The sequence below is a fragment of the Ceratotherium simum genome, chromosome 27 (assembly GCF_057802395.1).
Source record: "Ceratotherium simum simum isolate JZ-2026a chromosome 27, ASM5780239v1, whole genome shotgun sequence".
Classification (NCBI taxonomy): Eukaryota; Metazoa; Chordata; class Mammalia; order Perissodactyla; family Rhinocerotidae; genus Ceratotherium; species Ceratotherium simum.
This window is the reverse complement of record NC_141926.1, coordinates 40,127,829-40,142,975: the sequence shown is the minus strand read 5'-3', so window position 1 is coordinate 40,142,975 and position 15,147 is coordinate 40,127,829. Positions and strand designations below refer to the sequence as shown.

Sequence of the window (15,147 nt, the reverse complement as noted above, 5' to 3'; positions counted from 1 at the left end):
ATTAAGATGATGGACTGTATATTTAATAAATTTTCCAACTGTGAAAGAAAGTATCTATTGTGAAACAACAAATCTCTAAGGCATGTTTTTATTATATTACAAAAACCTTTAAAATGCTTAATGACAACAGGAAATGGCTTCTTGCCATAATCATTTTGAAGTTGTGCTTATTTTATTCTTCTCGGTTGGCACACCGTAGCATTTATACTCAACTCGACTTAACCTGTGGGCAATTTATCAGCAGGAGGAGGCTTACACAACAGTTAGTGCAACCTTTAATGGGAAGATGTTATCAGCATCATTATTAGCAATATTTATATAATGTAATAAATATGCTGATTTCTAAACTGGTGTCAGCGAAGAGAGTCCTTGCCCTGAGGACCTAATTGTAGGATGCTGTTATTCGTTAGAGATCACATTTGCATATAGTTTGGGCCAAGTCATGCAAATACTTCTCTATTTATTTTTCTGATTTAAGTATCCAGTAGCCACTTACTTGATGGAGCTCACAAAATAACCTGAATGGAACCCACTGTTTCTGAATTGCCCAAACTCTGTAAGAATGAGACTAAATTCTGATTGTGCATGAGTTATCATAGTTCATTATCTGGAGGTTGACCATATGTTTTATTGTCCAACCCACGACAATTTTGACAGTGCAAAGGTCCCTCATTAATAATTAACCTGAGAGAACAACTATAAACCAGACTGTTGCGTACAAACCAGACACCTTTGTGGCCACCTTTGTTATCCGTGAAGAATCTTCGTTAATACCTGCTCATCCGCCTCTCCTACTAGTCCGTCGTGTGAATCCACATGAGGAACTTTCAGCTCTACCACTTACTGTTTGTGCAGCATTACGATCTCAGGTCCTCTAAGCATCTCCTTCCTCATCTTTAAAATGGGCAGAATACTGTGGTGGCTCTCATGGTACCTGGGAAATAGGAAGTACTCAGCCGATGCCAGGCATTAGTATCACCATTTTCCTTGAGGATCTTCAAACTGGAGCTATTGGTGCTCTCATTGAGTAACCTTAAATTTATGAAGGTTGCAGTCTACCGCAGTTGGCTGAAAGGTAGGAGGCAAAATCTGGATTGTATTACCTTAGGAATGTTCTTATCTTTGGGGAACATTAAAATAATAGATAAATTAAAAAAAAAAAAACCTACTAGATGCAGCTATAGCACTGAGGAATTCCCATTGCTTTTTCCCACACGCTCACCACACGGGTCCTGCAGAGGGCTGGCCATTGAGGGCACAGCGGGGGAAGGTGGGCATATCACAGGTGCCTTCACACCGCCAATTCCAGCACATCCTTCCCCACCCCAGGGGCTCAGCGCACAGCCCCTGCTCCAGCCTGCCCTCTTCTTCTGTTCCTCGTACTCAGAGTTACGAAAATTCTTTCTGCGTTGGCAGTTTTGAATATCATCTTCTCTTTGATTTATGTTTTCTTATATTTCTAGCTCCCCAAATTACCAACTCTTAGGCCGTGTACCTTAACATCCACCCCACCAAAGCTTCTACTTCAGACTCTTTCCCATTTCTGGCCTTTTCTGCTACTTCTGCACTTACAAAAAAAAATCTATTGGCAGTAATAGCTTTGTGGGCAAGAGCACGACCTCTGGAATCATATAGAGCTGAGTGTGAATCTGAATCTCACATTTACAGTCCATATGGTGGTGTGCGGATTTATTTAACTGAAATCTTAGTTTCTGTCTATAAAATGGGGCTGATTATAGTGCCTCTTATGATTAAGTATAAAATGTACGTGCTTAGCAAAATACTTAATGTGTTGTAAGTGCTCAGGAAATACTAGCTATTTTTATTATTACCTGTTTCATGCTCCTTCCCACTAGATTCTTTCTCTGCTTAACAAATTGATACCTACTATATTTCACATAATCAGAGGTTCCATCAATTTCAAGATGCATCATTATATTATGTACGACTAAAATGAAAAACACTGCTGCTGGCTAAAATATCAGACATTATAGATTATAATACACATCCCAGTTTCAAAGATGTTAAAATATAAATTAAAAATGTGCATTTTACAATCAATAAATATAATAGGTAAACGTGTTGGAGGAAGAGGGAGAATTCCTCTCCTTTCCCCTTCTGGTTCTTATGGCTGGTCAAATAAAATGATGTAAGGCAGGTTAGGAGGAGAAAATCAAACAAAGTTTAGCACATGTACACAAGGAATTCACATGGGCATGAAGAATTCTAATGACAATCAGGCAAAGTGAGGTATGTATTTCTTTCTGGACTAAGGAGAAGGAGATATAGATCTGACACTTCCAAGGGGGAAGGCAATTTACAGGAAGATGAAAAGAATTCATATTTGGTAAACAAATGTTTGCTGGCCCACCTATAGACAATGGGACCCAAAAGAGACCTTTTGATAAAATGGCCCTTGTTAGATTCCTTCCTCCCTATCGCACCTAGAATTATCTACGGTGAGAGCTCCTTCCTGGGAGAGACCCTTCCATCTTAAATTCTTTTAGACAATTTGGGGGAAAGTCAAATGTTCTTCCTGAGTCTTCTGGGCCTTGATTCTCTTCAGCTCGAAATACTCCACATACCAGAGTGGCACATCTTGGGGTGGCCTGCCCCGATTCCCATCACACGTCAAGCAATCTGTTTCAAGGCATTAATGGGAGCAAACTAGAAGATCCTTTCGTCAACTTTGATGTGCACAAGAGTCATCTGAAAATCTTTTTAAAATGCAAATTATGATTCAGAAAAATCAATTTAGGAATTAGCTTCTGACTCTGGGACTGAGCCTGAAATTCTGCATTTTTAACAAGCAGCTATGTGACACTGATGCAGCTGCTTTGGGGTCCAAACCTTGAGTAACAAGGACTTAAATCCTGGCATCCTAGCTTAAGGTCATGCTCGGAAGATAATACCGTCATCAGAATGATAAGAAAATATTTTCAAGCTACTCGTGCATACCAGGGGTATCTGCTAGATCACGCCTCTCCTTGACCTCCCTCTTTTTCCACCACTCATCTCCTTCTGCTTTCTCTCTCTCTCTCTCACACACACACACACACACACAAACACACAGGCACACGCACATATACACGCACACACGCGAAAACGCAGTGAACAGTCTGAGAACTGTTTTTGCAGATCTCTTGATTTGTGTCAGGATTCAAGCATTTCCCGTTTCTTAAATAGAAAACACAGGGACAGAACAATGTGCAGGGCAGAAAGGAACAATAACCTTTTGTTTGGTCTTGTAACAGAATACTAGGTTTATTCAGAACTAGTGCTGTGCGAGGTAGCAAAAGGCCTTTGCATTTTTTTAGAAGATTTTGCCTCCCAGCAAGGTAATCGGTTGACCAGAGCTGATGATGTTTTCTTTGACCAACAGATGGCAGTAGCGGTCTCTTTTTCCGGTTACAGTAATCAGAAAATTGAACCTAACCTGCTCGTTAAGATCCTTCTAAGAGCACTCATCAGCTTTTTCCAGGTTCCTTGACTTCTTGGCTGATTTCAAAATGTTATCTCACTGTCTGAGCACTGGACCATTTAATCACTCTTATAAAAAGTAACCCTATTTTCGGGAGGCATGCTACCTACTAAATCCATATTTGCCTAATTCAAATGGAAAACCAGGAGACCTTGAGTGTCTCATTTCCAATATACATATATATATATGTTTTTATTTTAAGCATCTGGATATTTTGGCTACTCTAAAAATACATTTTTTAATTAAAAAGGAGAAATCAGATTTTTGAAAATTACATTTGTTTGCAAACGATCCAGAGTAAGTCATTTCCCCAATCTCCATCAAGATCCAGCTTTTAGAGCTACGCCGTTGTACCTGTCAAGGGTATCCAATGAGTTTCCAGCCTTAGTGTCTCTGAGAATTTTATTCCTTTTGTTCGTAGATTTTGACGTGATCTGTCTCTGCTGAAGCCTGCTCAGTACTCCTTGTTACAAACCTTCATGTACTATTTGGCAGAACTATAGTTGAAGACCTTTTATGGAATTTCAGTTAAGAGATAATAGGAAAGCTCCCTTGATCCTCAGTGTTCTATAAGAGGATACATGTGAAAAAAAGTATGATTTGCTTAGCATTCTTGAGTTACAAACATTTATATGTATATAACTGTTTTCTATTTAACAGCTATCATTTAACCACCACATGTCTGAGCATCATAATTTAGATGCTAACCTTAAATTTAAACTCAGAATATCATTAATACAGTTAGATGCATTTTTATTCTCTCCCATGAGTAAGCAATTGACTATAATTCACCTTGATACCGTCTCTCCTGATACCTGCTTTAGCTCCCCATGAGAGTCCAGGGTGGGAAGTTTTTGCTTTCCACATTTGCCAGGGCTTCAATTCACTCATCAGTTTGGGGGTCACTTTTGCTTTTAGACACAATTTAGAAATGCAAATAACATCACAGAAACTCTTATATTTATACCCTGTGAATATTTAAAAATAGATTAATGGAAAAACTGAATGCTCTCCCCTAAGATTGTGAACAAGGCAGGATGTCCCTTCCACATCCCATCCACTCAACATAGTACTGGAAGTTCCAACCACTGCTACAAGGCAAGAAAAGGAAATAAAAGTCATATGGATTAAAGCAGAAGAAATAAAATTGTCCCTATTTGCAGATGCCATGATTGTCTACACGGAAAATGCCAAGAGATGTACAAAAATACTCCTAGAACTAAGTGAGTTCACAAAGTTGCAGGATATAAAATCAACACGTGTTTCTCTACACTATGATAAATATGTAGAAACCAAAATTAAAAACACAATATCACAATTGGTCCAAAGAAAATGAAATATTTTGGTATAAATCATTAGATTTATATAATGTACATAAAATTTGTGTACATAAAATATTGTGTATATAAAATTATGTACAAAAAATGTACATAAAAATTACAAAATGCAATGAAAGATATTGAAGAAGACCTAAATAAATGGAGAGACATACTATGTTCATGGATTGGACAACTCAATATAACAAAGATGTCAATCTCCAAATTGATTTATAGGTTTAACACAATTCTTATACAAATCAAATTATTCTTATACAAAGGCTTTTTGTAGACACGGACAAGCTTATCCTAAAATTTATATGGAAAGACACTAAAATAACTAAAATAATCTTGGAAAGGAAAAATAAAGTGAGGGAAATCACTACTTGATATTAACACTTATGACATAGCTACAGGAATCAAGACTATGTGGTGTCATTGATGGAGGGGTAAACACATAGATCTGTGAAAAGAAGGGACAACACAGAAATAGACCCACAAATATAGACCAAACTGATTTTTGGCAAAGGTATGAAACATTTCAATGGAGGAAGGATAGCCTTCTCAGCAAATGGTGCTGGAATAATTGAATCCATAATCCATAGACAAAGAAATGAACCTTGACCTAAAACTCACATCTTATACCAAAAATCAAATCAAAATGGACCATGCACTTAAATGTAAAACTGAAAACTATAAAACTTTTAGGAAAAAAATGGATGAAAATCTTTGGGAGCTAGGCAGGGTGGTCTTACACTTGATATTTAAGCATGAACCATAAAAGAAAAGATTGGTACATTGGACCTCATCAAAATTAAAAACTTTTGCTCTGCAAAGGACACTGTTTAGAGGATGAAAAGACAAGCATGACTGGGAAAAAAATTGCAAATCACCTACCTGACAAAGGACTAGTATGTAAAATATATAAAGAGTTCTCAAAAGTTAGCAGTAAAAAACAAAGTTAACAAACAGATGTTAACTAGACTTATCAAAGTCATTATTTTGCAATATATACAAATATTGACTCATTATGTTATACATCTGAAAATAATATAATGTTATATGTCAATTATACCTCAATAAAAAAATAAAAATAAAACACTTTCCTCTTTGAAAAAAAAAAAACCCAAAACAATCTAATTAGAATACAGGCAAAATCAATCAACAGAAATTTCCTGAATAGGGTATATGAATGGCAAATAAACACAGAAAAAGATGTTCAATATCGTTAGCCATTAGGAAAATGCAAATTAAAACTACAACTTGATATCACTACATACTTATCAGAATGGCTAAAATAAATGAATATATATCTCTATATATGTATATATATGAGTAAATAAGTTTGATGTGGTGTGTGTGTGTGTGCATGTGGGTGTAAAGGCTGAAATAAAATAAAAAATAATGGCAATGTAAGTGCTGGTGGGGATGCCAGTCATGTATTTCCATTTATACATGTATGGTTACAAAGTTGTATAGTCACTCTGGAAACTATTTTGGCCTTTTCTTGTAAAACTAAATATGCAATTACCATACAGCTTAGCCAGTGCATTTTTAGGCATTTATCCTGGAGAAATGAAAACTTATGTTCACACCAAAACCTATACACTAGCGTTCATAGCCACTTTATGCATAATATCCCCTAAATTGGAAACAATCAGATTTCTTTTAATGGGTGAATGGTTAAACAAACTGTGGTGCATTCATACAATGGAATACTACTCAGCAATAGAAAAGAAATGATAAAGTGATGCACACAACAACTTGAATGAATGTTCAAGGAATAATGCTAAGAGCAAAAAGCCAAATCTCAAAAAGTTTCATAATGTATGATTCCATTTATGTAACAGTTCTTGAAAAGACAACATTTTAGAAATGAAGAACAGATTAGTGGTTGTCAGAGGGTAGGATCAGGAGGAGGGAAGGGAGTGGAGCAGGCAGGAGTTGGATTTGGTTACGAAAGGACAACAGGAGGGATCCCTGTGGTGATGGAATTGCTCTGTATCTTGAATGTGGTGGTGGATACATGATGCTGCTGATGTAATAAAACTGTATAAAACTAAATACACACATGTAGAACAAATACCTGTGGTAATGCTATAATATTGTGTTGAAAGATGCTACCATTGGGGGAAACTGGGTAAATGGTACACAGGATTTCTCTGTGTTATTTCTTACAATTCCATGTAACTCTATAATTATCTCAAAAAAATTTAATTAAAAAATTTACAGAAAGAAAAAAAGGAATTTATCAGGGAGTGTCAATTTTTTCTTAACGAAGAAATAGTAGTCACAGACACAACGACAATGAGAAAACAGATAAATTACATGCTAGATATCATATTGAACTCTTGATTAAAATAATAAAAATAATGACTCAGGGTTTTCATTGTTTATAAATGTATTCACATACAGGATCTCATTTTAATTTTTACAACAACTCTAAAAGTTGTATGGATTTTTTTTCATGAAAACAGAACATTGGAGAGTTCAAGGTCAATAATCTTTTTTGGTCCAAAAGCCAAAAGTAAAAGAGCTGAGATTTAATCCCAAGAATTCTGTCCGTATACTCTGCCTAGAATAAAATGAAGGTATTTCAACTTCAAATTTAGTTGCTTTTAAATCATGAAGAAAGATGCTAACAGTAAATTGTATTCTGTGAAATAACTGCTAAATAAATTTAGATATAAGGATCCTCCTCCAAAAAGTATATCTGCATTAATTTCCTTTTACAAAGATATCAGACCGCTATTATGTATTATCATACTGATGCTGTGACCAAGCCAAGAAGTAAGTATAGAGTAACTTGCAACCTATAGATGGTAATTTAAGGAGAAAAAAAGTTTCTTCAACAAAAAATATCTTTCTACCATCCTATCCTTATTCCTAATATCCCACCATTCAATCTATTACTTTTGATTACAGCACTGAAGTCTCCTCCAAGAAAATAATGTCCTCAGAAGTTACTTGTCCCTCATGTATCTATCCCCTGGGAAGGGTTATATGATAAAGCCAGAAGCTAATAAATATTCTCAGAAGAATTCATTTTTTATACAAAAAGAGTAGGATCTTAAAGAAATGATTCATAGGACAGATAAGTTTGATTCAGAGTAGGAGCCAAAACATGTTCATAAAGCACAAGTGGAATGGACCAAGGCAAGGACTTCAGATCTTTGATTCTCAAAATATTGTCCTTGACTCCAGTGTTCTAAGTCTTTTATTTGATTCACACAGGCCAATAAAGAGAAGTTCCATAGAATTTTATTGTTTGTACTACTAAGGGAAACATACTTACTCTTACAGACAATTACAGGACACTTGCTCAACTTAGGAGATAATTGCTGGTCTGCGAGGTAAGATTTCCAAGCTATTTTGCCAAGTTCCTACCCACAGATCATTGGAAATACAAGTTTTCTGGAAGTCGACTTTGTTTCACGAATCATTTTGATCTTCAGTTGGTTAGGGCCCTTAATTTCTTATAGTCTTGTGTATGTACGTGTGTGTGTGTGTGTTAAGTTTACAGTGAGCTTAGCTTCTTCATTATCAGTTTAGTTTATTGTGGATTGTTGTTTATATAACAATAGAAGGAAGAACTGCCTATTTTTGGCTTTATAGTAATTAAAATTTAAGACTGGTATACATTGTAGTTAAAATAGGAATCATTCATATATCTACTGCTAAGGCAAGTATATACATCATCTCTTCTCCCCATCTATGAATTTAAGCCACTTAACTTAAAATATACTATAAAGATAACTAAAATAAAACTAGAGTTATTTTAAAACTTTTATAAGATATTGTTCACAAAATAAAATCATGTGTGTAAGCCGAAAATCTTCCCTTCTAAATTAAGTAATTATTAAGTAAATAAACAAACCAAAAGAACATTGAAATAAGTTGTTAGGAACAAATTCACTGAAACTTCTTTATTTTATCCTTCTTCTTTTACCTGGAAAATAAGAACATGTGAGGTAGGCAGGTCTCAGGGTCCTTTACTCTCCTTCGGTGAATGGTGGTGAACACTTTTGAGACCACTCTGGCCCCAGGAAGCCAGGAGGCAGCACAAAGGTACAAAGACTCAGAGAAAAAGGAGGCTTCCAAGGGGAAAGGGTGAATGCAGTGCAGAAGGAAGGACGGCCTAAGACAAACATGGGTGATCACCCAGGTAGATGTGGGGCTGACCTGTGCACCTCATTCTAATTTATTATCTCTTGCATAATTTATTAGAATCTACTTTTGGATTTTATTTTATATTAGTCTTGTATATTAGAACATGACAGTCTGTGGATATGGGAAAATGAGATTGACAGCCCAGACCAGGAAAGTTAAAATGGATTTTGATGGAAGAAGATCAACGCTGTGAAAACACATTTAGGGTTGAAGGCCATACAGTAATGTTAGAAAAAAAATTTGTGTACGTATATGTAGATATCTCTAAAGCTTTATATGCTTGTATATAGAGACCAAAACAGGGGATACTGTTGAAAGTTTAATTACTATTTTTAAAAAATACCTCACATTCATAATCACCAAGACCAAAAACAACAAGTGTTGGAGAGGATGTGGAGAAACAGGAACCCTCATACACAGCTGGTGGGAATGCAAACTGGTGCAGCCTCTATGGAAAACGGTATGGAGATTCCTCAAAGAATTAAAAATAGAGATGCCCTATGATCCAGCTATCCCACTACTGGGAATCTATCCAACAAACCTGAAATCAACAATCCAAAGAGGCTTATGCACCCCTATGTTCATTGCAGCATTATTCACCATAGCCAAGAAGTGGAAACAACCTAAGTGTCCCTCGACTGATGATTGGATTAAGAAAATGTGGTATATATATACAATGGAATACTACTCAGCCATAAAAAAAGACAAAATCGTCCCATTTGCAACAACATGGATGGGCCTGGAGGGTATTATGTTAAGTGAAATAAGCCAGAAAGAGAAGGACAAACACTGTATGATCTCACTCATATGTGGAATATAAACCAACACATGGACAGAGAAAACTGTATTGTGGTTACCAGGGACAAGGGGGGTGGGGGGTGGGCACAAGGGGTGAAGGGAGTCATATATATGGTGATGGACAAACAAAAATGTACAACTCAAAATTTCACAATGTTAAAAACTATTAAAACATCAATTAAAAAAAAAAAACCCTAAAAAAATACCTCATATTCTATCTTCTCACACATAAGAAAACTAAGGCAAGAAACTTTATCAACATGGCTGTTGTTGACATCATCAATTCTAGAACCACATTCCTAGGGGCCACTAAAGACCTCTAGCTCTCCAACACATTTCATGATAGTTTGACCTTTAACTCCCACAGGTGGTGAATCCGCACGGATATGGATTGAGAGAGGGAACATATAAAGCAATAATTTTCCAGGTAAAATTTCCATTTGTCAAAGATAGAAATAACTCTGTGTGTTGTAAAATTTGCCTTGCCTTAGAGACTATTCAACAGTGCTTTCATATTAGCATTTTTTATATCTGCTGAATGAAAATATAGGGCTTATTAACTTAATGAGCAAGAGTCAAAAAACATTTTTTTAAATAAATAGTGCTTATGGTATATAGAAGTTTCTTGCTACTGGTGGACTTGAATTTGAAGGTTTCTGCCATACCAAAGAATTTTCAAGAGCAGTGCATTTTATTGAAGAAGTGAGAATTTAACCATAATGCTAACTTAGCATCTATAATGGTGATTAGAAAAAATAAAATGAAAGTAATTATGGGGAAAAAAACCCACACAGAGAAGTGAGTAGGCTGAGGTGAAATTAAATCTTCCCTTGTCATTTTCCATTTTTTCTTTTGGGGTAGAGAAAGTGCTAGGATGTAGACAAGGAAAATTATAACTCTTTATTCATTGACAGCTAATGGGTGCTTTTATTTTAATTGCACATAAGCTCAATTAATCTGGAAATATTAAGAGGATTTCCATTTAATTTGTTAGAAGAATTCTAAAACTAAATGATTTCAGAACAGCCGATGGACTTGTGTAACTTAGTTCATTAGGATTATCACTTGGAAAGGAAGGAAGAATGGAGGGAGGGAGACAGGAGAGAGGAGGGGGAGAGGGATGGGTAGAGGAGATGGTACTAGGTGAATGTGCCAGCTTTCCGTGGACTATTGTTGTCTCGTAGGTGTAAATCTCCAGGACAAGCAGTGTGATTTTACACTATTTTATAATTTTTATTTATTTATTTTTTCCCCCAAAGCCCCAGTAGATAGTTGTATTCGTAGCTGCACATCCTTCTAGTTGCTGTACGTGGGACGCGGCCTCAGCATGGCCAGAGAAGCGGTGCCTCGATGCGCGCCGGGATCCGAACCAGGGCCGCCAGCAGCGGAGCGCACGTACTTAACCGGCCCTACACTATTTTAAACACACTATTGGAAAGATTCTTTCTGCATCACAAAATTGATAAAAGCCAACTTAGAGTAAAGAGCAGTTGAGAAGGTTGTTTAATAATTTATCTTCAAGTGTGCCATGTGAAACTGCACGTATTGGACTTTTATTGTGAGAGCATGTTTCCAAAGGGATGTGCTATCAGAAAGTAATTGATTTCCTCCTCTTCAGGGAAAGAAGCCATCCTCAGCATGAGCCCAGATCCTTCACCTTTGAGCAGATCATTATGGCTCTTATTAATTATGCCCATCTAGACCAGGCAAACTTGCCCTAGAGTGAATGTGTAAAAGGATCTTATGTTTGTCTTAGCAAAACAGCCTGGAATCAGGTATGCAGAGCGCTGGGGATGAGGTCACTCCATTTGCCTGAGGAATCTGGAGATCACCCTCTTTGAGCTGTCCCCCTATCCCCCAAAACACATAAACACCTCAGGAAGGCTGAGGGAGACGGGACCTGTAGTCTGGCCCTAGCACCGAGTTAGGAGAGAAAGAAGCAGGCGGGGGGAATTCTGGGTCTAGAGTGAACCTTCTGGGATATCACCTTGCATCCCAGAAGTGGCAGGGGCTGGAACCAAAAGTGTTCGCCTTTAGGAGTTACAACAATGTGACCTATGAATATGATGGTCTGGAGCCAGCTTGACAGAGCATAACTCACACACACGAGCTTCCTAAACCGCTGCTGCAGCCTGACAAGGCCTCACCACGCCCTCCGACACAGCTGCGCTCTACGCAAGTCTAGGCAGTGGGGTGAGAAAGCTTGGAGGTCCTCAGCCAGTCAGCGGGAGAGCTTTCCCCACTGAGAGTAAGCAGGATGCATGCAAGTCCACTCTAGATGGTGTGACATTGGGGTCAGCATCTCGCCCTAGCCTCTCTGTACACTGGGAACGGGCTATAAGGAAGAGTGTGACACTTTAAATATCAGATTTAGAAAATGCATATCGTTTGGTTAACCTAACTGGGAAAAGCTGCATTGTAGCCAGGGGCAATGCAACCAGGGATGGAATTGAAGCCCCCAGGGCTCTGACATTTCTGCTTCCCGCTCTGCTCCTTTTGTGTGCTGGCTTCAGCCTCTCCCGTTGCCCCCACTAAGCAATTTCTAGGTCCATTCTCCAAGCTTTGTCATGTAGGGAAACTGAGTATCATTCTCCCATCTCTAAAATTTAAGAAACAAAATCAAAACTCCTAAGGAAGAGCTCTGAGTGACCTCACTTGATTTGTCCTTAGACCAGAGTCTGTCACCCTGGCATGCGTATTGACATTCTGGAGGTTTAGCTGCGCCCCTGGCCTCCACCCGCTGGGTGCCAGTAGCACCTCCCCTCACCTCAAGTGTGCAACCAAAAATGTCTCTAAAATTGCCAAATGTCTCCTGGTGAGCAAAACTGTTCCCTGATTGAGAACCGTTGCCTTAATCACTGCGGTCAGAAACTTAGGATCACAATATATCAGGGCACAGTGGTGAGGGCAGATTGGGAGGGAAGATTAAATCCTCTGTTTGTTGGGAACTAGGCAGCCACCCCAATTTGAGTCTTCTGCGTAGCTCCAGCCTGCCAGGCCTGCTTTCCTCATGTAGGCTCCCCCTTAGCTCCTACACTAATGTGTTCCCTAGTCTTTGTCCTCATGTCACACATGCTTATTTCATTACCGTGGAAGGCTATTTAAAAGATTTGCTAGAATGAGAAAAATAATTAGGACTGGGAAACCATTTTCATAATATTTACCCAAATTGAAACATGATAACATGCATATTCAAGCAATTTATCTCAAATGTAACATAAGAAAAATCATTAGCTGTAACTGGATTTATATATTAAAGTTTTCCTTAGATAAGGGGGAGAACAAATCCTTCATTCTTTTTTTATTTTCCTTATATCAAGGAAAATCAATTTTTCATTGATTAAAAAAGAAGAGCATAGGGGCCGGCCTCATGGCGTAGCGGTTAAGCGCGTGCGTTCCGCCGCTGGCGGCCTGGGTTCAGACCCCGGGCGCGCACTGACCACCGCTTGTCAGGCTGTGCGGTGGTGGCGTCCCACATAAAGTGGAGGAAGATGGGCACAGATGTTAGCTCAGGGCCAGTCTTCCTCAGCAAAAACAGGAGGATTGGCATGGATGTTAGCTCAGGGCTGATCTTCCTCACAAAAGAAAGAAAAAAAAAAAAAGAGGAGCATAATAAAGTTTACTTCTTATAATTATAAAGGTTGAGTAAATAATTCTGCATGGATTACAGAATAAATAACTCCATGGTTATCCATAACTGACTAAACAAGCTCATACGTTGCTTACATATTACTTTACACATTAGGGTCTGTTTATTAAATAGATTTGCAAGATTCTACTCGATTCCTTGTTCACTGATATTGCTATTAAATCTTAGGAGTCTGTGCTACAGCATCGCACTGCAGCTATTCATCAGGCCCCGTGACTGTGGGCATAACAAGGCGGAGAAAAGGGTCAGCCTGAGAATTTTGGCTCGCCGGCTTTACAGAACCAAAGAAAAAACCTGACCCACCCAAGAAGGCCTCAGAAAATGATCAGAGCATGTGTTTTGTCCTTGAAATTTCTGCTATTCTTTTGATTTATAAGCAGTCCAAAGAAGAATCCTATAAATTAAAACATATACTCCTGCATCTTAATTTTCATTCAGACCCCAGTGGTAGATTTACAGTCATTCAAGATCTACTCCATCATAATTAAATTGTACTTGTCAGCTTTTTATTGCTACTCTTGGAGATAAATCCTTGTGCTGGAGGTTCCCACAGTGAGTATCATCACAGCCTCTTGCTCATATCCTGGAGAGGGGTTTCTGACAGAATCGTAACTCCTGCAGATCTTGGATGACTTTCCTTCAGCTTATCTCTTCATCACAAGACACCATTATTTTGTTATCTAAAAATATTCTGATTGCTTTTGTTTCTTCAAAGTTTTCCAGAGCTTTTTTTCTCATTCTCTTTCCCTCTCTCCCTCCCTCCCTCACATCTCTCCTTCCTTCTAAGAAATAAAAATGAATGTTATTTCTTTCTTAAAAATAAGTGTTTGTTTTTCTTGACCTTGCTTAGAATCATACAACTTCCTATTCTGCTGTGTTTAATGGAAGTTTGCTCCCATGTTACCCGTTTGAGAGTAATAAATATTCTTGCTATAGATGTGTTGGTCAATGATGAGAAAAAATATCCTCTTTCCCTAACCTGCCCTTCATAAGAACAAAACTACATATTCAGTCCTTTCATCCTCTTTTATTCTCCTAAAAGACTGTTCTTTTTAGAATTTTGATATAATTTAGATAGAATTTTCTAGAGAATCTCATGCCAAAATCATCGAATAAGGGAAACCAAGAAATAATTTCCTTTTTTTGTTGTTGGTTGTAATGTGACAATCTATTTTTATGAAGTAATGATATTTTATAAACATTATAAAATGACTCCTATTTGTTTTATACATTTAGGCATATAGCAAACCAAAAACTAGAGGAAAAAGAACATCTGTAATAATTGTGACAGATAACAAGTGATAATCTTAACACTTTGATTAAAAAGAACACTCAAGTTATAACAAACAAGAGAAAAAAGTATAAAAATATTGAGAGAGAATTCAGAGAAGAGGACGTAGATGTCTAGTGCATATCACAAATTTTTTAACTTATGAAAATCAGAATAGTTAGAAACCCTTCTGATATATTAAATTAGCAAATAGTTTTGAAAATCAGAAGAGGTAAATACTAGTCTTTTAAACTAGCAGACATTTAGAAAATAACGCTGCATTGGTTTCCCAAGGAGGCTGTAACAAAGTACACACACTGGGTGGCTAAGACAACATAGATACGTTCTCTTACGGTTCTGGGGTGGCGGTCTGAGAGGAAGGTGTCGACAGGGCCATGCTCCCTTGAAGGGAGAACGCTGTCTTGTCTCTTCCAGCTCTGGCAGCAGCAGGCCTCCTTGGCTG

The 15,147-nt window shown here is 37.6% G+C and overlaps 1 long non-coding RNA gene across 1 annotated transcript in view; it reads left to right on the top strand.

Annotated features, from left to right (window-relative positions):
- LOC147913483 (uncharacterized) overlaps positions 1-14,221 on the top strand; it is a 40,797-nt gene extending 26,576 nt beyond the window's left edge. The window contains exons 3-4 of the long non-coding RNA XR_015548683.1: positions 10,133-10,192; positions 13,583-14,221. This is a non-coding gene — a long non-coding RNA (uncharacterized LOC147913483). The remainder of the gene's footprint in view (positions 1-10,132; positions 10,193-13,582) is intronic.
- The last annotated feature ends 926 nt before the right edge of the window (positions 14,222-15,147 follow it).